At 35.4% G+C, this 25,070-nt stretch overlaps 1 protein-coding gene and 1 pseudogene across 2 annotated transcripts in view; one reads left to right on the forward strand and one right to left on the reverse strand.

Annotated features, from left to right (window-relative positions):
- The window catches only part of LOC145268820 (V-type proton ATPase 116 kDa subunit a1-like), a 156,073-nt gene that overhangs the window by 23,568 nt on the left and 107,435 nt on the right, over window positions 1-25,070 (forward strand). The window lies entirely within an intron of this gene.
- LOC145268914 (U2 spliceosomal RNA) lies at window positions 7,452-7,579 on the reverse strand (annotated as a pseudogene).

Consider the following 25,070-nt stretch of genomic DNA (forward strand, 5'->3'; position numbering starts at 1 on the left):
TATCTCACTTTAGTTAATACATCAAACAGATCCCTCCACACCTACCCCAACAAAATTTGTGTTAGTTTACGGGCAAAGAATAATTTTTTCTTAACTTTAGATGTACTTCATCTCTGACAACATCAAGAAAATGCCACATTCTACCTCTTTCTCTCTCTCTCCCTCTCTTTCAACCTCCCTCGTTTTTCACTCCCACTCCCCCCTCAGTGCTACCAGATTAGGCTGTCTGAAGATATCTGCATCCTTACCTAAAATGCATGAGACTCCATGAATAAATGTTTGATATACACAACTTGAAGCATAAAAGCTTCTACCAAAATAGTAGAAACTAAAAAGGGTTGATATGTCGTAAAACAACCAAACCAAACATCCTGAATAAATATTTGGAATTCTAAAGAATTTGTAGCATGAGACTTTTTTTTCCAAAGTTACTGAATTTGGTATCAAGTAACTTGAAAATGTTTGATGTGCCATAACCTCCCCCTCCCCACATACTCTTTTTTTTCTCTGCCCAGCCTATTCCTCTCTCAGGATACATACTTTTATAGATTCTTTGAGGAATGAATCGACATAAGGGAAACGACACTTTGAAAAAAAAAAATCGGTTACTTCCCTTTTAGTCAGTACATAAAATGGCTGGAAAAAAGACCTCGAACAAATCTGCACCGGTTTATGGTCAAAGAACAAATAATTTTTTCTCTAATTAAGATATTCATCTTGGGTAATTTTTTTTTTTTTTTTTTTTTTTTTTGACAGTGATTACCACTTATCAAGGCCCGGAAGCCACTCAGGGATAAGGGTTACTGCAAGTACATTATGTTAGTGTGGAGATTTGATGAAGTGTTTAATTAAGGGGGCGGTTCATTAGGAATTTGTTAACATTGGACTTGAAGACATCCAAGTTGTAGTCCGGAGGGAAGCAGGCAGACAGAACAGTTCCACAGGTGTGCAGTTCTAAGAAAGAAGCTTTGTTCATGGAATCCGCGTTTTGATTTAGGCACAGATATAGAGTGGGGAAAATTTTTCACAGTGGATTCAGCTAGACGGGTGTTTTTCGTGAAAGATTGGCGAGGGGGGGACCAGAGATTGGAGTTCATACGAGCACCTGCCATGGAAATAACGATAAAACAAGGAAAGGCTCGCAACGTCTCTTCTGTGGGAGAGAGGTTGCAGGGTAGAGAAAAGGGCATCCCTCACTAAGCCACAAAGTCTATTTTGTACTCTGTCAAGGCAGGATAGGCTGTTTTTAGCAGCTCCTACCCAAATATCACAGCAGTATTCCATCCTTGTAATGCGGATCAAGCATCTGAGTATTTTGTGTGATTTAGATTCTTCGGACGACTGTTCTCATCGTGTTATTCGCACAACGTTTCGATTGATATAACTTCCAACCTTCATCTTGTTGAAATCTGAAATCTTTCTATCAAACTCAGATCTGCAAGGATCCGTGGTAGAAGTGGATAGAGTACTTAGTAAAATTCATTTGTAAAATTTACACTCTTCTGGAGGTTGAAGGTTCAATCTTCATTGTGGGTGACACCTAAAATACAATTGTGAATTACTTAGGGCTTCTACCCAGCCACGGCTGATAGAACAAGAACATAATACCTCTACTGATTAAATAAAAGGTTCTGTTTGAAATTCTGTGTAGATTCCTAAGTTCGACAGAAAGATTCCGGAGTTCGGCAAGATACACCTAAAGGTCAGAAGTTAAATTTTTTTTTTTTTTTTTTTCTTCACGTTCAGCTACTGCTTGGGACCATGCCTAGGAAAGATTAACAAGATTTGTGTTACATTTAAACTTCTGCATATCAGTAAATTCAGGGTAGCAGGAAGGGAATTTCAAAATCTTGCTGTTCGAGGAAAGATACTTTCTGGCATTTAGGGACCTCAACAGTGAAGGGGTGAGATTTTGTGCTAAGCAGGATTGTCGGGGATATTTATGTTGAGGGAGCACAAGTGCAACAAGTTCATCAGAGCACATTCCATTAAAATATTTCTAAAACAGGCACAGAGATGCAACATGGCGGCGATGGGACAGAGGTTGGAGCTTAGTTGACAAAGTGGGATATATTAGATTGAAAACTCTTTTTTGGACGCTATCCAAGAGGGAGGGGCTACTAGTAGATGCACCGGCCCAGATGTGGCAACAGTACTTCATGCGTGGGTGAATGGTGGCCTTGTAGAGGTACAGGATACTCTCGGATGTTGACCGAAACATTGTCCAAATGACACTCAAGATGAGAACAGTAGTCTGGAGAATCCAAATAATATAAATAATCCTTATCTCAAAAATTCAGATTTGTTGGTAATTGTTTTGTAGTTTTAGAGTTTTAGTTGAACTACATACATACATAGATCCAAGCAGTAGATCTTTCTATAATAGATCATGAATATACATGTTTTCTGTTTTAATGCGATTTGAATTGCTATTTTTAACTTACAGGAGTTGGGAGAGGATAACCAGTTTGTATGCAAAAAATGTAAGATAATGGAAAGGTGTTGCCTTCTTGTGTAGTGAATAGTTTACAAGTATCAAAAATTAAATTGACCCTGAATCCCTTTCTACAAATTGAACATGGGAATTTTCCTTTTTCTGGAGCCATTTCAACACTACAACCACCAATCATCACTTTGGTCTTTGTGATATAGATATATATTGCAGAAGTACCCGTCATTCACTGGGTTAAAAAAAGAGATAACTTCAAACTTAGGGAGTATCAAAACCAAAGCAACCTTATCAAATGAACATGAGGGGGAAGTAGTGGGACTCTTTATTAACACAAACATATGAACATTATTTAGGGTTCCCCATTATAAGTGACCCCTATGGGGCCTCCATCTCAATTTATGGGAGTGAACAATGTAACCTGTAAAAACCATGCGGTTATCATGGCAAGTTCGTTAGCTCTACATAAAACTGTTAGCCTGCATAGGGTTCCTATTTATAAGTGACACCCATGGATCTCCCACCCCATTGGTGAAAGTGAGCGATATAACCCGTCAAATCCCCTCCCCAACTCATGGTGGGTTATCCTACCATGTTGGGTAACTCTGAGTGTAAATCAAACGGTGTTAGCGTGCATAGGGTTTCCAGTTATAAGTGACTCCCCCTACCCCCGGAGCCCCATCCCTGTTTGTGGGGGTGAATGGTGGGTTATCCTACCAAATTTAGTAGCTCTGTGTGAAATGGTGTGAGCATGCATAGGCCCCCCCCCCCTCCTGGGGGCCCCCTTTTTTTTTTTTTTTTGCTCCTTGATACCTCTTCTATCATTATTATTAGTATAATAGTAGACCATATAGGAACGTATTTGTGTACAGACAAACACAGAGGTTGAGCTTTATAAGATACTAGCAGAGAGACCCGACGTTGCCCGGGATTGAATGATGATCAACAAATATTTCACACTCCTATATTTTTATTGTCATCGAAATCTGTGAAATCGCCCGGGAAGAAGCTTCACATGCCTCCATGCAGTAGTCCAAAATATGTTATTCTACATTGCCCTCTAGAGAACCTACTGTTTCTTTTTATAAAATTATTTTATATAAACTTCTTTCCACTTAACGAAAAAAAAACATTAAGAAATTTACATGCGGGGTTGAAACCTACAGACCACGTCATGCAAAAAAAAAATAAATAAATAAAAAAAACGCTATCAACTTTCCTACAGTAGAATTTCCACTGCCCGTTGTTCTATCATTGTTGCTAAGCAACGGCATGGAAAAAATTGCTTTACTGAGGATAGATAAAGGAAAGTAATGGTTTTGATTATCGGTAATTATCGGGGGGTATTCTGAGACAAAACTTAAGATCACTCCCAGACTTATACACTAAAGTTCTGTAAATTTTAAAGAAAATCTGTTCAGCCATTTTGGAGTCTATAAGGAACAAACTCACACACAAAGTTGTATTTATATAATTGTAGAGATACATATCTAAATGCAAACTTCATTTTGTTAGCAGCATTTCCTCTGATGAGATAAGCCATTCATTGAAAATCCATGGGTCAAAGAAATGACTTTAATAATTACCGCTTTGTCAAACAATAATTTTTTTTTATAATTCTATATAATTTAATCTGGCTATTGGCTCTGACTCCTGCTCTAGTTGATGTCGGCACGATATAGATTCATTATATACAGATTACAAAGCTTAATGAGTGTTTCAAAGAGGTTTTTATTCTGTGGCAGACAGGTTGGGGGCGTTTGACATTTCTCATCTGGATTTTAGACGTCAAAACTTATCTATACATAATGACTTCTGTTGTGTAATTACAATTCCACAGGTAAACAATATCGTAATGCCTTTGAATTAATTACCAAAAAAAAATTGTGAGCGACATTTTAAAACGATTCTAACCTTTTCAGGAGTGTAATATAATCTGCCTCCCTGCGTGCATGCAGTCGAGAGACGTCGATTTTAATCTACGAGATAATATGCCTTTCTCGATTACATGAAATAAATTTACAAGTGGGTATTACGTTTCGAAGTTGGCAAATCTCATTAGAGATAAGAGTTTTGAGACCTGCGTTGGCAGAAAATATTTACCTTAATTAGATAGCCTTTGTGAAAAAAAAAAATGTTTTAAAAGCAAAGGTTCATACTGAGAAAGCAGATCACTTGAGATCCTAGATAAGTTATGTCCATTCCAGATAGTAGATATCTTGATTGGTTTATATATATATATATGCGCATACATAAATAATAATATATAGAAAGAGGTTTGTGTTTACTATAAGCTTTTTATGCAAATATTACGCAAGTTTAAATCATGTAGACTTATCTGCATGAATATAATTACACGTAATAGTTAACTAAAGATAATCATCCCATAAGAAAACAAAAAAAACTAACAAAAAAATAATAGGGAATTAAAATGAATGTTTAAAAGAATATGTAAATTAGCTAGATTTTTTGCAGATGAATGCAATTCAACAAGCCATATATAACAAAGTTGTATTTTCTTTTATAATATAAATATCACCTGTTTGTTTAAATGTATGTATGTATGTTTGTATGTCTGCTTAAAACTTTTGACAGAGGCGATGGATTTTCACATGATTGGTATCATTTTGAAGCTCAACCCTTCGGACGACAAATATCGAAAAATTGGCTAAAACATTAATTCCTTTACCCTCAGTTGGGCACTTTTCTACAGGAAGGGGTCGCTTTTTCTTCACCGATATTTTCAAAAGTCATCCCCTCTTTTCGATTGACTAGCCTTAATTCAAACCTTTGTCACTTCCAGTTTGGCGATGGACACAACAGCAAAGATGTCACGTTTTTTTTTTTTTTCATGTTCTTTTCCTTCTTTGTGGTATATGTTCAAGCCTACCTGCCAACTACCACTTTTTTTTTTTTTTTTTTTTTTTTTGCCTAACACACACCTCCAAACACCCGGGTAACGCTGGGCACCCAGGCTAATTTTAAATAAATAGGAAAAGGGTTTTTAGTATGAATATCGTTAAACAAAAAACAAAACAAATTTATAACAGTGTAGATATATATGTAGGACAAAAGAAAGAATCCAGACAAAATGGCGAAAGACAAGCAGATGAGTGTTAGTCATTAGAGTGAAAATAAAATGACAAAATATACAAGTTCTGTGAAGGGGGGGGGGAAGCAGTAAAAAGATAAATGGAATGTTGGCTTGAAAAATGGCTGGTTGATAATAAAATCAGCAGCAGCAGCACCACCACCACAACTGGACAAAGGAAGGCGAACACCCACTCGCTAACCCCAAAAAAACCACATCCCCCCCCACTCCTGTGTAAACAAGAAGGCTTATGGGAAGAACTACACTTATGAAAGCCATTATTTACCTATTTGAATAATGGCAGGTAAGTTGTTTGACTAGCCAAAGAAACGCTCAGGTAGTCCAGTTACCAAAGTTACAACTCGACCCCCCCCCCACACACACATATATTGTAAGAGACAATGGACAGATGCTGTTTTCATTTTAAAAATCAATTGAGGCAGTTTTGTAGGATGAACATATCTAAATTCTATTTATGTACCAAAAATGTACATCTTTTCGTGTTTTCGTATTTGGATTCTTCAAGTTACTTTAGAGCATTGATGACGTAAAGATAGAAGCTTGGTTTTTAGATGCGTTAAAATTAACCAGCCACCTCTTTCCCCATTCTTCCATGTGCTCAAGATCAGAGGAGAGAGAATCAGAGAGAACTTTTTTTTTTTTTTGGTCCCCCTGGCAAAAGGAGGGTGGACCTGTAAATTCACCCTTGTCTGTTGGTCCGTCCACACTTTTCCTCAATAACTACGCCTTAGAATTTTTTGAAATTTTGCACAAACATTAAACATGATCCGGTTGCCTCCTATAGGGGGGTGCCTTTCGGGTTAAAATGGCTAAAATTGATACCTTGGATTTTTATAAAACTTTCTGAAAAGTTATAACTAACTGATTTCTATATAATTTTGTTTGTCTACACTTCGGGATAACTCTTGGGTGTGCCCCAGGGGCTCTTTTAGGGCTAATAAAAACACTCCATTTTTGGGACCATTTTATACATGTTTGTCCAAAAGTTTCTGTGTATGTCTATTTATCAGTTTTGCATGGTGCTGAACTCAAATTTAAATATGTCCTTGGGGACTTTTGGGGCTAAATGGGGGGGGGGGACAAATGATGGACTTGGTCATTTTTTTTTTTTTTTTTTTTTTTTGCATGGTGCTGAACTCAAATTTACATATGTTAAGACCTAAAACTACACCGTTTGTTCATTTTCACCAAGATTTGACGACCCCTGGGAACTTTTGGGGCTAAATGGAGGGGGGGGGGCAATGCTGAACTTAATTTTCTTTTTTTATGCCTCGTTTATTGTGCACTCCCGGGGGACCATGCAGGCTTCACTTGTTTCACAAGGAATTACTTCCCTTATTCATCGAGTAAGCTATATAAGTGTGTGCGGATACCGGGTAGCCTTGCTAGTATTGTATAAGCACCGTAGATAGGTATATTTTTACTTGCGCTGCACGTTTTTTATTTTTACTTTTCAGGTCATCTGCGGATAAAGATAGTTTCTTCCCACAATAGATCGTAATTTATTCAGATATTTCATTTAAGCTGATATTTGTTTGCCTCGAGACTAGAAATTAACGTGAGAACAGAATCAACATTCTTTCACGTTTTCTTATACAAAAAAAAAAACAAGGCCGATAGCCATCATTCGCGTGCTCTCGTGTAATGAATGAATACATGAATGTAGGATTGACATGAAATTCTTAAAGATAAACTAAAATGACCGAAAAATGGGCTGAAATGACTTAAATAAATAAGAAGTAAATGACTTAGAATGACTTAAATGACCTTAAGGATGAATTGAATGACCTTAAGAGTGACTTGAATGCTTAAAAAATAACTGAAATCCTTCAAAAACAATTTGAATGATCTGGAGAATGACTTGAATGGCTTTGAGACTGACTGGTTGTAAAGTGGTTGATCATTTTACATTAAATTAATACAGAAAAGTGATCCCCCACTTTATAGCACAATAAGTACAGCATGTAGTAAGAACAGATGCTACACTTTGATCTTGGCCAAAAGGCCAAGAAAAGGGTATTTATTTGCTCCCCCACCGAGCAAATTAGGCACAAGGCCGATTTTTAATGTGAGGAGTGTAGGGGAAATGGGGACCAACTCCCCGGGGAGTAGAGGAGCTGGATAGTGGCAATTGGTATGAAGGGTTGCCCCTACATTGACCAAGGTCTTATATGTGGGGTTGCCCTCACATATGGTCTTTGCTTGCAGTATCTGCCGGAACAGATACTACACTTTGAGATATTAAATCTTTTCTTCATGTTAAAAATACAGTCAAAATCACCAATGAACAAAAAACTTAAGCACATGGCCAACTACACTTTGATCCCGGCCAAAAAGCCAAGAAAAGCTTAAAAAGGTAAGAACAGCATCTATTAACAACAGACCTTTGATTTTAACCAAAAAGGCCAAGCACAAAAGTGTTATGGACAGACGGACGGACCGACTTGCACGCGACTAAAAACAAATATCAACCTTTTTTAATTATTTGTCACAAACAAGATAAATCTATTCGCTTAATTTACTTTTTCCTTGTCTCCCCATGAGGGCAGAGTTAGACACAAAGTTGTTTTTTTTAATGTGGGGGGAAAACCAGCTCCTAAAGAGGCACTCTGGTTGGTAACAAAAATAAAAAAATGTCTTCGTCATGAAGGATTTCTCCTCCACTAACTGAGACCAAAAAAGTGAAGTGAAAGAAGTGCAGCATCAAAACAGATACCAGATACTACACTTTGATCCTGACTCGAAGGCCAAGGACCTTTTTAATTATCCCTTTTATATTTGAGGGAAATTGAAAATATCTATTTATGTAAAGTTAGGTTTGTATATCTATACATTTCTCTTTGTCTGTCTGTTTCACTCTTTCTCAGAAACTACTGAGCCGATCTAGATGAAATTTTGTATGGACTTTCGTTACAATACAGTGTAATAAACTAAGTATTATGGTATCCGTTCAATGCACAGTTGGAGATTAATAGAGATTAGTATTTAAGTTACATATTTTCTCAGAAACGACTAGGTTGATTTGGTTAAAACTTTGTATAGCTCCTTATTATGATAAGGTGCGGCAACTGTCTGGTTTTGTTGCTTGTTGGATTAGTCAGGGGTATTTGCATTGAGGGATCGCAAGCATTACGAGTTTGTCAGAGCACATCCCATTAAAATACTTGTAAAACAGAAAAAAGGCGAAGGGATGTAACCCTGCAATGATGAGACAGAGGTTGGAGTTTGATTGATAGTGCAGAATCTATTTGGTTGGAGACATTTTTTTTTTTTTACCTAAAAGTGAGAGACTAGTGGTAGATATCCAGTAGATGATGCAATTCTCGCATGGTAGAGGGAGCCCACCTTCTTTGCAGCAGTCTTGGCAATGTTTTCAATGTATTTGTTCTAATTCACCATTGCCTCCATTCAGTCTTTAAAAACAATGGATACCCACTGTAAAGGTAGCTGGAAAAATGGTGGGATCTTTCTATCGATTCGGTAGATATCTCACTGCTGATGCAATTCTCTATCTATATAAGAGCCAGGTACGTCCAAGGATGGAATACTGTTGCCACATCTGGGCAGGAGCTGCTAGAAAGAACTTGTCCTACATTGATAGAGTTCAAAATAGACTTTATAGCCTTGTAGAAGATGTCCTTTTCTCTTCGCCGCAACCTCTATCTCACAGAAGAGATGTTGCGAGTTTGTCTCTGCTTTATCGTTATTTTCATGGAAAGTGTTTGACAGCTTCAATCTATGGTACCCCCTCGCCAAACTTTCACGAGAAACACTTGTCTAGCTGAAAACACTATCACTAATTTCCCCCACTCTTTATCTGTGCCTAAACCTAAACGTAGATTCCATGAACAAAGTTTCTTTCCTAGAACTACACGCCTGTAGAATTGTCTTCCGTTTCCTGCTTTCCGGCTTACTATAATATGGTTGTCTTCAAGTCCAACGAGCGTAAACAAAGTTCTTGATGAGCCGTTCCACTTGTTAATAAATTTACCAAATTTCCATTACTAATGATTACTATATTGTCCATTTGACTACTGTACACTCTTAACCCTTATTCTCGAGTGGTCTCTGGGGCTTGATAAGTGGTTATGCCTATGTAAAAAAAAAAAAAAAAAAAAAAAAAAAAAAAAAAAAAAAAAAAAAAAATGCATCAGTCCAGCTGTGGCAACAACACTCCGTAGACGAATGGTGATTTTTGTAGAGATACAGGATACTGTTAAGGATGAGTAATGTTTTAACACGAGAGAGGGAGAGAGAGACCAGTTTTGCAGCAGCTTTGGCAATGTCTTCAATGTATTTGTTCCAGTTCATGTTGCCTGTGAATGCTAGATTGAGGAGTTTGTATTTAAGAGCTCTCAGGTAGTAGTGTATTATTAATCATGGTAATCAATGATTGAGAAGGTTTCTTGTAATTGTTTAAAGAAAAGAAGTTTAGGTTTAGCAGCATGAAATGTTATTCATTTATGCCCTCATTCCACTGAAAGTCTTCCTCTAAGGTTTCGGACATTGCATAAATATACGTTTAATAAAAAAACAATTTATACTTAATTCAGTCATGGCTTACGGAACGAGAGCATGCTACACCCATGAAATAAAGGGTTTGATTCAAAATGGCGTGAAGATTCCCAATTCGATAGAAAAGATTCTTTGAGTTTGACAAGATACACTTAAAGAAGGTTGGAGGTTACATCAACCGAAACGTGAAACATTAGTCTTAAGAATCCAAAAAAAATACAATAAATACTTGACAACTTCCTTCACCTACTTGGAAAGCTCCATAAATAAGGCAATGTAACATTGCCTGGCATTTGTCTTCATTAGTTGTTAATCAAGAACCTTGATTCCAGTAAAGCAACTGGCCCTGACGGCATCTCAATTATAGTGTTAAAAAAGCTTCAACCAGAACTTGCTCCCATACTTACGAAACTGTTTAAGCATTGCCTTAAGGAGAAGTGCTTTCCAACACCCTGGAAAACCTCATCAGTATGCTCTGTATTTAAGAATTCAGGTGATAAGTCATCTCCCTCTCAGTACAGACCAATAAGTCTCCTGTGTGTCATGAGTAAGTTGCTGGAATCCATATTAAATAGAGAAATAGTCAACCACCTTCTTAGTGACATGCAATATGGTTTCTGCTCTGCAAGATCTACCGCAGATGTGCTAATCTCATAGGATTAGTGAATCTCTTGACAAAGGTTTCCTTTCTAGGGCAATTGCTCTTGACAAGGTATGGCATAAAGGCCTACTTCACAAGATTTCCAGCTACGGTATAACTGGAAATGTTTTCTCTATCATTAAATCATTTCTCTCTGATAGGCTCATAAGAGTCGTGGTCGATGGACAAAAATCAGAAGCCTGCAGTATTAATGCTGGAGTCCATCCTGGGCCCAACTCTTTTCCTGATCTACATCAATGATCTCCCTAAACACATACTTAAATCACTCGTTGACATCTATGTTGATGACACGACCATCTATGGCAACACATCAAAGGCTGTAAATGACAAAGTTATCCCTGATTCTCTCTCATCTGATCTCTAGCGCGTGGTTCAATGGGGTAAGACATGGCTGGGTTACCTTTTAATGCATCTAAAACCAAGCTCCTATCTTTACATCATCAACGCTCTAATCCCCATCTGGCATCAATTGAAATGGATGGCTCTCGTCTAGAAGAAGCCCCATGTTTTGACAAGCTTCTGGGCTTGACCTTTACTCCTGATCTGAAATAGAACATGTACATCAAGTTTGTTTCCAAGGTCGCTGGAAAGATGGTGGGATCCTTCTACCGCTCCAGAAGATATCTCGCTACTGATGCAATTCTCTATCTATATAAAAGCCAAGTACGCCCAAGGATGGAATACTGCTGCCATATCTGGGCAGGAGCTGCTAAAAACAGCCTATCTCGTGTACAAAATAGACTTCGTGGCTTAGTGGGGGATGCCCTTTTCTCATCCCTGCAACCTCTCTCCCACAGAAGAGACGTTGCGAGCCTATCTTTGTTTTATCATTATTTCCATGGCAGGTGCTCGTCTGAGCTCCAATCTCTAGTCCCACCTCGCAAATCTTTTATGAAAAACACCCGTCTAGTTGAAACCACTGTCAAAAATTTCCTCCACTTTTTATCTGTGCCTAAATCAAAACGTAGATTCCATGAACAAAGCTTCTTTCTTAGAACTGCATGCCTGTGGAACTCTGTTCCGTCTGCCTGCTTCCCACCTGACTACAACCGGGATGTCTTCAAGTCCAACATAAACAAATTCCTGATGACCCGCCCCCTTAAGTAGACACTTTTATTAAATGCCCACTAACATACTGTACATGCAATAACCCTTATTCCTGAGTGGCTTCCGGGCCTTGATAAGTGGTGATCACCGTGTAAAAATAAAAATAAAGAAATAATAATAAAAGAAATACAAATGTTTTCCTTTAAAAGGAAAGAACTTTATTTGCCTTTTTACATTTTGGAGTGAGTACACCTCTTGTTAATAATGTTCACTGGCAACGTACGTCTCGTTGGTTTCGGGGCTAAGAGTATACTGCCTACTCGCCTGTCATGTTGGCTAGGGATTCGTTAAGGAGAGGGAGTGGGAGATTATGAGGGACTCTGGATAGCAGTTCCTGGTTTGTGTACGATTTATGAGAAAGAGAAAGAGAGGGACTAAGAAACTATTAATTCTTGGGGAATGGTATTACTTTCATCCTAATTCTTGGCCTTTAGGGGTGACTCTGGTCAGTCCTACAGCAGTTTTATTTGATCTTAGTATAGGTCTTCATTTTCAATTGCATCCTCAAACGCACACATGCAAACAATACTGTACTTTGTATATAAACATAAGCAGGTGTGATTCGTATATTTTAAATTTGTGATATTTTTAAACATTCAACTTTTCAATTGTAGTTATGGATGTAAAACAAAACAAACAATTATTTATTTATTTATTTATTTTTTTTGAAAAAAATGACCCAATAAAATTTTTTTTTCTTTGGAATGCATTGACATTTGGATTCAACTAAAAATAGAGATTAAAATTTAGATTGTATTGAATTCAAAATGAATCCAGATTTAATCGATTAATGTCTACAAGATCTAGAAAAACAAAAAAATATTTTTCCTTTTTTACTCTGTCTCTTCCCCCTTTTTGTCTTGACCTCCTCCTTCTCCTTCCAATCATAAAAAATAAACAATTTTTAATTTTGAATCTAAACAAGCCTAATTTTCAAAATTAACCTTCATTTTGCTGACTTGAACATTTTTTTTTTTTTTTTTTCATCTTAGTATAAGTTTTTATTTTCAATTGAATTCTCAAACGCATACGCACAAATAATATGCTTTGTATGTATCTCTGATAAATAGGTGTGATTCACAATTTTGTAAACACTCAACTTTTCAATTGTATGCATTGTTTTTTGTTTCCGGATCTAAACTAACAAAAAAAAAATTTTTTTTTTTTTTTTAAATGAACCAATAGAAACGATTTTTTTTGTTGTATTTTTTTTCTGACTTCCTGTTACGTCAGAAGGTAATAAATATTATTAGCGACATGAATTATTTTATACGAAATACTTTAAAGAAATTAGAAAAAAAAAATTGTTTATCGTTTCTGCCTAAGAGGGAGAGACTAGTGGCACGGCTACCAAAAAAAAAAAAAAAAAAAAAATATATATATATATATACCCTCATATGAGGGCATTTTTAAAAAGATTTAAAACAGGTTAAAAATATCACTGTTATCGACAGTGATAGTTTGACAAACCTTACCTACGTTGCCTGCAGGCATTTTTCAGTTAACAGGCCTTCTATATTTCGGTGGTCGTGCTAGTGGTAGATGAACCAGCCTAGCTTTGGCAACAATATCCCATGCATAGATGAATAGTGGTTTCTATAGAGATACGGGATATTATTAAATGTAAATAATTTTCTAGCATGGTAGAGAGAGCCCACTTTTGCAACAACCTTGTCAACATTTTCTAAGTATGTGCCATTCAACGTTTCAGGATGTAAAAAAAAAAAAAAAAAAAAAAAATCTGTTTAAAATGAGGCAATGAGAAAATTTTTTTTTCCTTACTTCCTGTTACGTCAGAAGGTAATAAATAGTGTTGGGACGATAAATCAGATCGGGAATCAAAAAAATCGGAATAATTGAGGGTATTGGAATCGGAAAAATTCGTACCGATTTTCCGATGCCAAAACGATTCTTTTAATTGTCTTTGATTTTGTTTAAAGCAAAATCTTCCATTGCTGGTAATGATGATAAAATAATAAATATTTATTGGTTTAAAACCACCAGTGAAGCTAAAATCGATAGCTCGTCCCCCCCCCCCCCACAGGTATATTTTTACGTTTAGTAAAATATTTGCACATTTAATGTGTGTTTTTACGCTAATCGGAGAAAAAAAACACAACTCTATAGTTAAATATTTAGAGATTTATAAAGAATCTGAATCAGGGAATTAAGTATGGAATCGGTAATTGTATCAGAATCGGGAAAAATGTTGGAATCATTCCATCACTAGTAATAAATACTATTAGCAGCATGCATTATTTTATAGGAAATTTTTAGTTAGGAAATTTGTCAAAAATAATTTATTTTGGTTTATTGACTCTTTTAATAAGATTAATGGTTATAGTTGACAAAATTCGCTTACTTGGGAAGCAGCATAAATAAGAAAGGCAGTATAGATTATGAGTTGCTGTTCAGGATAGGTAATGCCGCAGCAACATTTAATCAGTTCTGCAAAATCTGGAGAAACAAAGAAATTTACCCTCGGATCTAAATTAACATTTTATAAAAGCAACGTCTCGTTTGCATTGCTATATGGAAGCGAAACTTGGTATCTCAAAATCAACCAAGAGAAGGAATTCCAAGTGCCTTGTGAAGATTCTAGGAATCAAATAGAGCGATCATGTCCTAAGATTAGCATTAATTTATGACCTCATTCCATTTATTTATTTATTTTTTTTTTTTAAATTTATTTATTTATTTTTTTTAGAGTTTCTTGGCCTTTAAGGTTTTCTAAGCTCGCCTACGAAAGTACAATCATGCAAAAACACTGTATTTTGGTTTATCTATTCAATACTTAGTAACTATAGTTGACAACTTAGACTTAGGAAGATCCACAAAAAAAAAAAAAAGGCATTATTTTGGAATGCCTTTTATATAGTTGATAACGTCATCTACCTAGGAAGCTTGATAATCAAAAAAAAAAAAAAAAAAAAAATAGGAAGCATTACTTTTGTAATGCCTCTCATATAGTTGAAGGAAAATTCATAAACAAAAAAGACAGTATAAATTATGAGCTGCAGTGCAAGATAGGTAAGGCCTCAGTAACATTTAACAAGCTCTGCAAGATCTGGAGAAACAAAAACTTACTCTCGAATCTGAATCAAGGTAATGTGTTTTGTTTTTCAAGCTTATATGTTATCATCACGATGTCCTTGTCTAGTATAATGAACTTTGTAAACCCCTTCCAAAGGGGTGACTATATCTCCTCTCTTCAATAATGCATCTCCCTTGTTGTTTAAAGAACTGTTCATTAACGTCTCTCAGCTCCACTGTCTATTATAAATGTGTACCCCCGCAATACAGCATTTAACCAGCTCCGCAAGATCTGGAGAAACAAAAACCTACTCTCGAATCGAAATTAAGATTGTATAAAACCGTCGTTTCCATAATGCTATACGAAAAGTGAAACTTGGCAACTCAAAATCAAGCAAGAGAAAAAAAAATAGATGCGTTTGATTCCAAGTGACTTAGAAAGATTCTAGGGATCAAATGGAGCGATTAAATTACCAACAAAGAAATCACAGATCACACTAATCAATAGATAGTATCAATAATAATCTGCAAATGGTGCCCAGACTCATTCGGACATACCCTAAGATTAGCATTAATTTATGACCGCATTCCATTTTTTTTTTTTTTTTTTTTTTTTAGAGTTTCTTGGCCTTTTGGATTTGATTTAAAAAAAAAAAAAAAAAAAAAAAAAAAAAAAAAAAATCGATTTGAAAATTCTAAGTAACCTGTTAGGTTGGTGACTCTTCTTTGGACCCTGTCTAAGAGCGAGATACTAGTGCCAGATGTGGCGAAAATACTCCATGTATGGGTGAATAGTAACTTTGTCGAGATATAGAATACTCTCAAGAGCTTTCAGGTAGTATATTATTATTAATAGCAATCAGAGATTTAGAAGGTTTTCTTGTAATTGTTTAAGGAAAGAAGCTTAGTCTTAGTAGCATTAAATATTACCATCATTTATGTCATCATTCGACTACAGGTTGGAAGTCGTTTTCTAAGGTTTCTGCCATTGCATACAAAAGTACAGTCATATAAAAACACAATGTATTTTGGTTTATCTATTCAATACTTAGTAACTATAGTTGACAACAGACTTAGGAAGCTCCACAAACAATTAAAAAATAGGAGGTATTATTTTTTGAATATCTCTTGTATAGTCAATAATGTCATCTACCTAGGCAGCTGCATAATAATCCAAAAAAATAGGAGGCATTACTTTTGTAATGCCTCTCGTATAATTGAAGGAAAATTCATAAACAAAAAAGACAGCATAAACTATGAGCTGCAGTGCAAGATAGGTAAGACCTCAGTAACATTTAACTAGCTCTGTAAGATCTGGAGCAACAAAAACTTACTCTTGAATCGAAATTAAGATTTTATAAAACCGTCTTTTCCATAATGCTATACGAAAAGTGAAACTTGACAACTCAAAATCAAGCAAGAGAAAAAAAAATAGATGCGTTTGATTCCAAGTGACTTAGAAAGATTCTAGGGATCAAATGGAGCGATTAAATTACCAACAAAGAAATCACAGACCATACTAACCAACAGATAGTATCATTAATGATCTGCAAATGATGTCTAGGCTCAACCGGACGTAGCCCAAGATTGACCTCAGAGAGAATTGTAATGTTATCTACCTATCATGTCATAATTAGTTAAACTAGCGGAACCTGTAGAAATTCCACAGGGGACGCCTTCTTATGTAATATATTGATGTTGACATTCTGTAGATGTTCAGTGTAAATGGAGACGCTTTGATATTATTGTAGCTTTTTTGTTAAAACTGCAAAAGTATTTATCTACGCTAGCACAAATGCCCAGCAAAGCCCGGTCGTAAAGTATGCTTAAATATAGTATTTTAATTCTTGCAGATTTTGTATATATTATTATAGAGTTAATGATCGATTTTTATGCATTATAAAGTTGCGATTTCAAAAATGAAGATATATCCATATGACTTGGGTGCATTAACTTGAATCAAAACCGAAATAAAAACTTATGAAAAATATATAACTTGGGTTCCTTCAGCCATAATCGAAACTGAAACCAAAACTTATGAAGAATTCTTGGTAAAATTATTTATGACAGGAAATGGAAGTACATAGCAATTAAACGACCCGGATGTAACACACACACTATCGTGTTAATATGTAGATATTACTACATTATTACATTTGTACTTTGACAAATCCATCATTGTGTTACATTCGCCATTAATTGTAACAAAACGAACTGAGTTATTTCGCCTGACTTGATGCTATTTATATATACTACTATAAATTTTTTTTTTTTTTTTTGTGTATTGATATTTATATTAAAATCTATTTATTTAAAAAGAAAATACAACTTTGTTATATATGGGTCGTGGAATTGCATTCATGTGCAAAAGATCTAGCTAATTTGTATATTCTTTTAAACATTCATTTTAATTAATTCCCTGTTAGTTTTTTTCGGTTTTCTTATGGGATGATTATCTTTAGTTAACTATTATGTATAATTATATTCGTGCAGATATTCTACATGATTTATACTTGCATAATATTTGCATAAAAAGCTTATAGTAAACACAAACCTCTTTCCATATATATATATATATATATATATATATATATATATATATATATATATATATATATATATATATATTTATGTATGCATATATATATATATTAAAATAAATTTGCCTACCAAACTTCTGTCAGTTTTTGGTCTACAAACATGAAACTTAATATATAGGGTATTCAAACTTTATATTTGGGTTTTAACCTGGGAAAATTGGTGCAAAAGTGTGAAAATTAAAAAATGGAATTTGCCAGGTGAAGCCTGAACGAAGGCATTACAAATATGCATGTGTAACGTAATAGCTATTGTTCACGTTTTAATTTTTAGCCTTACAGCAAACGTGTTTAGTTTTTTTGGTTTTCTTATGGGATGATCATGTTTAGTTAACTATTACATGTAATTATATTCATGCAGATATTCTACATGATTTATACTTGTGTAATAAGTTTATAGTAAACACAAAACTCTTCTATGTATATTTATATATATTTTAGGGGGTGTTCCCTTTGTATCCCTTCTGCCGAAATATCTGGTGGGGAGGGTTTTTTTTTTTTTTTTTCTTTGTGGGGTATCGATGAAAGTGTTCAGTATCCTTAATATAACAGCTGTGTCCAAACTGAACTTCATGTCAACCCGAGCGATGCCGGGTATCGATGCAAGTCTAAAATATAAAGGGCAAACGTCTGTGTATATCCACTAAGATCTTTTCTCATCCACATTGAAGCGGCACGAACGTTGTACTGTTAAACAGAGTGTCCGAGAGGACACATAATATCGAAGAATTGGAAAAAGCGTTAATTATTTTGTGTAGAAATGTTTTCTTTTTTTTTTTTTTTTTTTTTTTTTAGGGAGGGGGTCAAGTGAAAAAAAAACCCCTTGCTTTTGATGCTGCTTGCAAACCACGCATGCGCGAACGGTTGTTTCGTTTTAAAAAGCTAAATTAGCGATGTCATAACATCTGTGTCATTGTAGTTTGTTGGATAACATGCTTGTTTACGGTCTTATTTTTTTTGTGAGTTCATGTCTGATCTGCCTCTTTTTTTTTTTTTTTTTTTTTTAAATAATATATTTTGTTAAAGTATAAAAACGTGTCTATAATATAAACTTTTATAAACTGCCCAACAATTGCGTTCTTTTTTATTTTTGTGTTTTCATCCATTTTACATCATGATGAAGCCTTTTCATGTTTTTAACTCTATCTTTTGTTTTTCAAATTAAAGTGCAATTATCATCCCCCCCCCTCCACTTCTTCTAATTATTATTTCGCGACTGTCTGCCTGTCTGTCTCCAATTATTGCTTACAACTTTTGCTTTCGGTTTTCATTCTGGCTGATGGCATCCAAGTCACAATTTAAAAAAAAATAAATTAAATATATTTAAGCGGATTTTACAACCGGGCAACGCTGGCTCCCCCCCCCCTCTCCCTGCTAGTATAGTTTATTATATAAAAGTCAAAATGGGCGCGAGCATTTGTGTATGTCCAAGCTTTTTGTGTCGGGGTTCTCTTGTTGGTTAGATTCCGGGAGAAATTTTCTTATACTTTCTAGATCGTAATATCTCAGATTAGCAAACAAACATCTCCATCTTTTTTTTTTTTTTTGTTTTTTCATCGAGTTTTAAAAAATTCCCTCTTTTTGAGTGTTTATTTGTCTTTTTTGTATAAATAAAAGTGAAACTAATCGAATGCAAACATGCAAGCGCCTGGCCTTCCGGCCGAGTAGTATCCGTTCTGTGATTGGTCTTTGGTCAATGTAGGGGAAACCCTTCATACTGACACAATTACTATTTATTTAGATTCTGCCAGAATGCCCCCTTTTTGGGGGAGCTGGTCTTCTCCCACATTAAAAATGACCTTATGTCTAATTTACTTTCGTGGGGAAGCAAATAAATACCAAGACAGAAAGCGGGAAGTTTAACTGGCTCCTGGCCAGGTTTTTAAACAACGTTCATTTCTGCGCATGCGTAGTGACTCATTTGATTCTTAAATCAATTACCAACTCATTGAATTCACTATCCTTTTTGGCCTAATGGTTAAAGAGGAAGACTAAATTATCCTACGTTTTTGAGTTCGATTCCATCTCTCTCTTTTTTTTTTTTTTTTTTTTTTTTTTTTTCCCCCACGTTCTTTTCCTCTTTCGCTGTTCAGATTCGAGCCTGCCTGCCTGCCTGCCTACCACCACTTTTTTTTTTTTTTTACTCAATACGCACGTCTAAACACCCGGGCAACACCGTACACTCAGGCTAGTCTATAATATAAATCTCACCCGTCTGTTTAAAACTTTTGACGGAGGCAACGGATTTTCATAAGATCGGTATCATTTTGAAGCTCAACGTCTCGGACGACAAATCGCGAAAAATTGGCCCAAAACATTAATTCCTTCATCCTCAACCGGGCAGTTTTCTACAAGGAGGGGTCGATTTTTTTTTTTTTTTTTTTTTTTTTTTTTTGCAAGCTATTTTTGCAAGTCATCGTATCGGTTGGATTGACTTTGCCTAATTTTAATGTTTTGAACTTCCGGACGCATCATGGAGTAGCGGTAAGGTGTCAGGTTTTCTTTCACTTTCTTTTCTGTTTTCGCATCACATCTTCATATCACGGGTTCGAGCTTGCCTGCCTACTACCACTTTTTTTTTTGCTCAACACACACTTCCAAACACCCGAGTAACTCCGGCCACCCAGGCCAGTATGAAATAAAACAGATTTTAAAAATCCTACTTAAAAATCATTTAATTACAAAATTAAATCCACCAGAATGCATTTCGGTTTATTCATACACAAGTCAACCATTTTAAGCATTTGTTAATAGTTGAAAAAAATAAATAAGAATGAATGTTTGTATTATTTAGATTAATTGGACATCTTGAATCGTATCTGCAGAACGTTTTGGTCAATGTAACCTGAGACCTTCTCCAGGTGTTACCCGCCATGTTTTTTTGGCCAAAACATGGTGACTTTAACACCTGGAGAAGGTCGAAGGTTACATTGACCAAAACCTTGTGCAGATATGATTCATACTTCATTTAAAAACTTCAGAACTGTAAATCTATATATCTATAAAAGTGAAATTGTCTGTGTGTGTACATTTCCCTACCAAATTACTCTGTCAATTTTCAGTTTACAGACTCGAGATTTGACATAAGGGTTATTGAGATTTGGGAAAATCAGTTTTCGGCCAGAAATTTGGCTATCAAGGGGTCAAAGTTCAACGATTTGACATTTGAAAACTCTACCAAACTCCTTGACCAATTTTGGGTCTAAACACTTGAAATTTTGGATATAGATTATTTTTTAACTTGATTTGAGCCCAAAACAAATGTTAAGGGGTCAAAATTGAGGTCAGTTAAAAAAAAAAATTTGAACTCTCAGCCAATTTTTGGTCTAACATTTGAAATTTTACATAAAGTCAGACATAGGGCAAGCTTTTTAATCGGTTTTTGGTTGAAAATTTGGTTGCCAAGTGGTCAAAGTTCAAAAGATTTGACCTTTGCAGTCTCTAGCAAACTAATCAGCCAATTTTGAGTTTAAACGTTTGGAATTTTACATAAGGGGTATTTAGACATGTAGTAAATTTTTTAATCAATTTTTGGGCGAAAATTTGGCTTTCAAGAGGTCAAAGTTGAAAGAGTTGAACTTTGCAGACTCTACCAAACTCCTCTGCTAATTTTGGATCTAAACACTTGAAACTTTAGATGTAGGTTACCTGGATATGTGTCAAACTTTTTAATATACATATATAAATATAAAGTTATGAATAGTATATTGGACCCGAGCAAAGCCGGGTTGAACTGTGAGTTACAAATAATAAAAAAAAAAAAAATTTCTACAGTGAAACACAGTTAATAACTGTGAGAATGAATTACTTTGAAATTTAAAAAGGATTCAGAATAAAAAGTAATTTTAAACAGGTTTTAAAATTTCTAGCAAATCATCATGTATTAAATGATTAAAAGTTTTTCGAGCTATTTACATCTAATTTACCAGAATGCATTTCAATTTATTAATAAACGAATCAGCCATTTTACTCATTTGTGAAAGAGTCAAAAATTTTGAAAGGAATTTCGAAAACATTTAATAAAATGTCGAAAAAGTCATTCAAACTAGCTTATAAAATTCGTAACAGATCCTCACATATTAAAAGATTAAGTTTCCACCACCATAAGGTTCTACCAGAACGCATTTTGGTTTCTTAGTAAACAAGTCAGTCATTTTAAACCTTTTCTATATTAAAATAAAACGATGAACATGTACACATGAACACCACTTCAGGTTTGACAATAGACTTTCATACAATTTCATATCACATTCCAAATGGACTTTGTACCTACACCCCCTTCACACACTCAGACACTGAACACGCAATAACTGAGAAACCCTCGATAAGCAGAAGAATGTGACCATTGACAAATCAAAAGTTTGTTTAAACAAAATCTTGAGATATAGATAAACATAAGTACTTTATCTTCAACTAGCAGGGTTAGCCTATGTCACCTGGGATTACCCAGTATCAACAGTTGGAAAAAAAAACAAACTGTCAAACCTAAGTTTGGAATATCATTTGGTTTGTCTGTCACAAAGTTTGGAATATCATTTGGTTTGTCTGTCACAAAGTTTGGAATATCATTTGGTTTGTCTGTCACAAAGTTTGGAATATCATTTGGTTTGTCTGTCACAAAGTTTGGAATATCATTTGGTTTGTCTGTCACAAAGTTTGGAATAGCATTTGGTTTGTCTGTCACAAAGTTTGGAATAGCATTTGGTTTGTCTGTCACAAAGTTTGGAATAGCATTTGGTTTGTCTGTCACAAAGTTTGGAATAGCATTTGGTTTGTCTGTCACAAAGTTTGGAATAGCATTTGGTTTGTCTGTCACAAAGTTTGGAATAGCATTTGGTTTGTCTGTCACAAAGTTTGGAATAGCATTTGGTTTGCCTGTCACAAAGTTTGGAATAGCATTTGGTTTGCCTGTCACAAAGTTTGGAATAGCATTTGGTTTGCCTGTCACAAAGTTTGGAATAGCATTTGGTTTGCCTGTCACAAAGTTTGGAATAGCATTTGGTTTGGAATAGCATTTGGTTTGCCTGTCACAAAGTTTGGAATAGCATTTGGTTTGTCTGTCACAAAGTTTGGAATAGCATTTGGTTTGTCTGTCACAAAGTTTGGAATAGCATTTGGTTTGTCTGTCACAAAGTTTGGAATAGCATTTGGTTTGTCTGTCACAAAGTTTGGAATAGCATTTGGTTTGTCTGTCACAAAGTTTGGAATAGCATTTGGTTTGTCTGTCACAAAGTTTGGAATAGCATTTGGTTTGTCTGTCACAAAGTTTGGAATAGCATTTGGTTTGTCTGTCACAAAGTTTGGAATAGCATTTGGTTTGTCTGTCACAAAGTTTGGAATAGCATTTGGTTTGTCTGTCACAAAGTTTGGAATAGCATTTGGTTTGTCTGTCACAAAGTTTGGAATAGCATTTGGTTTGTCTGTCACAAAGTTTGGAATAGCATTTGGTTTGTCTGTCACAAAGTTTGGAATAGCATTTGGTTTGTCTGTCACAAAGTTTGGAATAGCATTTGGTTTGTCTGTCACAAAGTTTGGAATAGCATTTGGTTTGTCTGTCACAAAGTTTGGAATAGCATTTGGTTTGTCTGTCACAAAGTTTGGAATAGCATTTGGTTTGTCTGTCACAAAGTTTGGAATAGCATTTGGTTTGTCTGTCACAAAGTTCGGAATAGCATTTTGTCTAATATTTGTCTGATTTAAAAAAAAAAAAAAATTTTTTTTAAACATTTTAAAAATTTAAAATATTTTTAAAATTAGTTTTTGCTTCATTTTAGATTTCGTTTTTCTAAATTTAATATCTGTTATTTTATTTATGCTATTAATGGTTATGGTGGGAAGACACTGAAGAGGAGGTTGTTCACAAAGGTAGACAAAAGGAAGCTGACATGAGATTGTTGGTCAAGGTGTGGTAGTGTAACACCAAAGAGGGGCCACATCAGATCAGTAGGGTCGATGTGACGTTTTTTGTGTTAAATGTAATATTCAATCCCGGGCGAACGCCGGTTACAGAAAAAAAAAAAAATTTTTTTTTAGTTAATATTTTTATGTGTCAAAATCTTGTTGAAATGCCATACGGTCGGGGGATAAAAATAGAAATTGCATGCTAAACTTCAAAGCGAAAGATTACTTAAAACATTTTTTAACCAAAATACGCTCGCGTTTGAACTAAACGAGCCAACACAATAATATTCCGAAACAGAGATTTGAAATGTCGGTCGGCTTGAAATGTGGTGTTTGACAGGTGAAATGTCGGATCGTTTTTGATCTTAGAAACACACACACACACACGAAACAGATCGGGCCTGATAAAAGAATTAATGACGTCAGCCCAAGGTTCGACATGAATTGTTTTTTTAATATGTATTATCTGAGAAACTTCAGAATGATAATGTTTTGGGCGTAAATAGAATATTTTGGGGAAATACTCAACCTGCCGATGCACAAAGGTCTTCAAAAGCAAGCCAGTGTTTATTTCCAATTATGACTTATCTAAAAATGTCATTTGGCAAATTGTTTTGGGCGCTAATGGGAATTCTGACATGTAAAGAGTATTTTTTTAAAAAATCACACGGATGTTTTTACAAAACAAATAATTCAAAGAGGAAAGGAGATCAAACGGATATAAATCTGGTGATCTATTACAAGCTAAAAATAATATTTCCTCTCATTATCAGTTGATAATATGAAAAAAACCATTATCGAGAAGGCGGGGTCAGGCAAGTTGGGGAGGAGTCAATTCGATTTTGGAAATTGGGGGCGGAAAAATAATACCTGCCACAAGCCAAATCGATCAATGAGAAGGAATCAGGTGGATTGTTATCAATCAATTTGATTGGTCGAAGACGAACGTAGGCGTCGTCATTATTCAAGGGTTTTACTATATGATCTGCAAAACTCGATTTAATGAGATAGAAAAAGAGAGAAGACAGAGAGAGATCTTTGGAGATACAGAGATAAAGGTCTCGGTAGAGGAATCCAGCCACCCAACTTCTCTCTCCCCCTCGCTGGTCGCCAGAGAGCTCAATTTGCAACTTAATAGAATTCAGAGGACCTAGGAAGAGACCAGCCAGAACACCTTAACGATAATTACAACGGTCCGCGACTCCGACCGAGTATTTCAACAACAAGAAGCTCATTCACAAATCTAATTGCTTGCTTCCATTTAATCTTCAATTGTACATACGTCTGTAGATAATCATTTATGAATTTCCTAAATACATTATATATCAACCAACCTCCGGAGTTTGTTTGCTGATGTGCTGTTGTCCCATGTAACTTTATTTCTTTTACTTGCCACTTGTGACCCCGTTCCCGTCAACGAACACCCAGTCAACAGGACGACCAACTAGACGATCAAGAAGAACAGGCCTTGAGGACCATGCAACCGAGAAGAGTCCTCCAACGCCTTGACGAGGACTCACTGGGTGACGCGACGTACCAACAGTTGGCAGACCTGGTTGCCCAGTCGACATAATTAATTACCCGGTGACTAGGATAGTCATAATTGGGCATCGACTAAGGTTAAGATCATAACTGTACCGACCAGGTTGCAGATCATAACTGGGCCGCGATCAGAGGTTTAAGGTCGTATAAGGT

The sequence above is a fragment of the Euprymna scolopes genome, chromosome 44 (genome assembly GCF_053919585.1).
Source record: "Euprymna scolopes isolate OS-2025 chromosome 44, ASM5391958v1, whole genome shotgun sequence".
NCBI lineage: Eukaryota > Metazoa > Mollusca > Cephalopoda > Sepiida > Sepiolidae > Euprymna > Euprymna scolopes.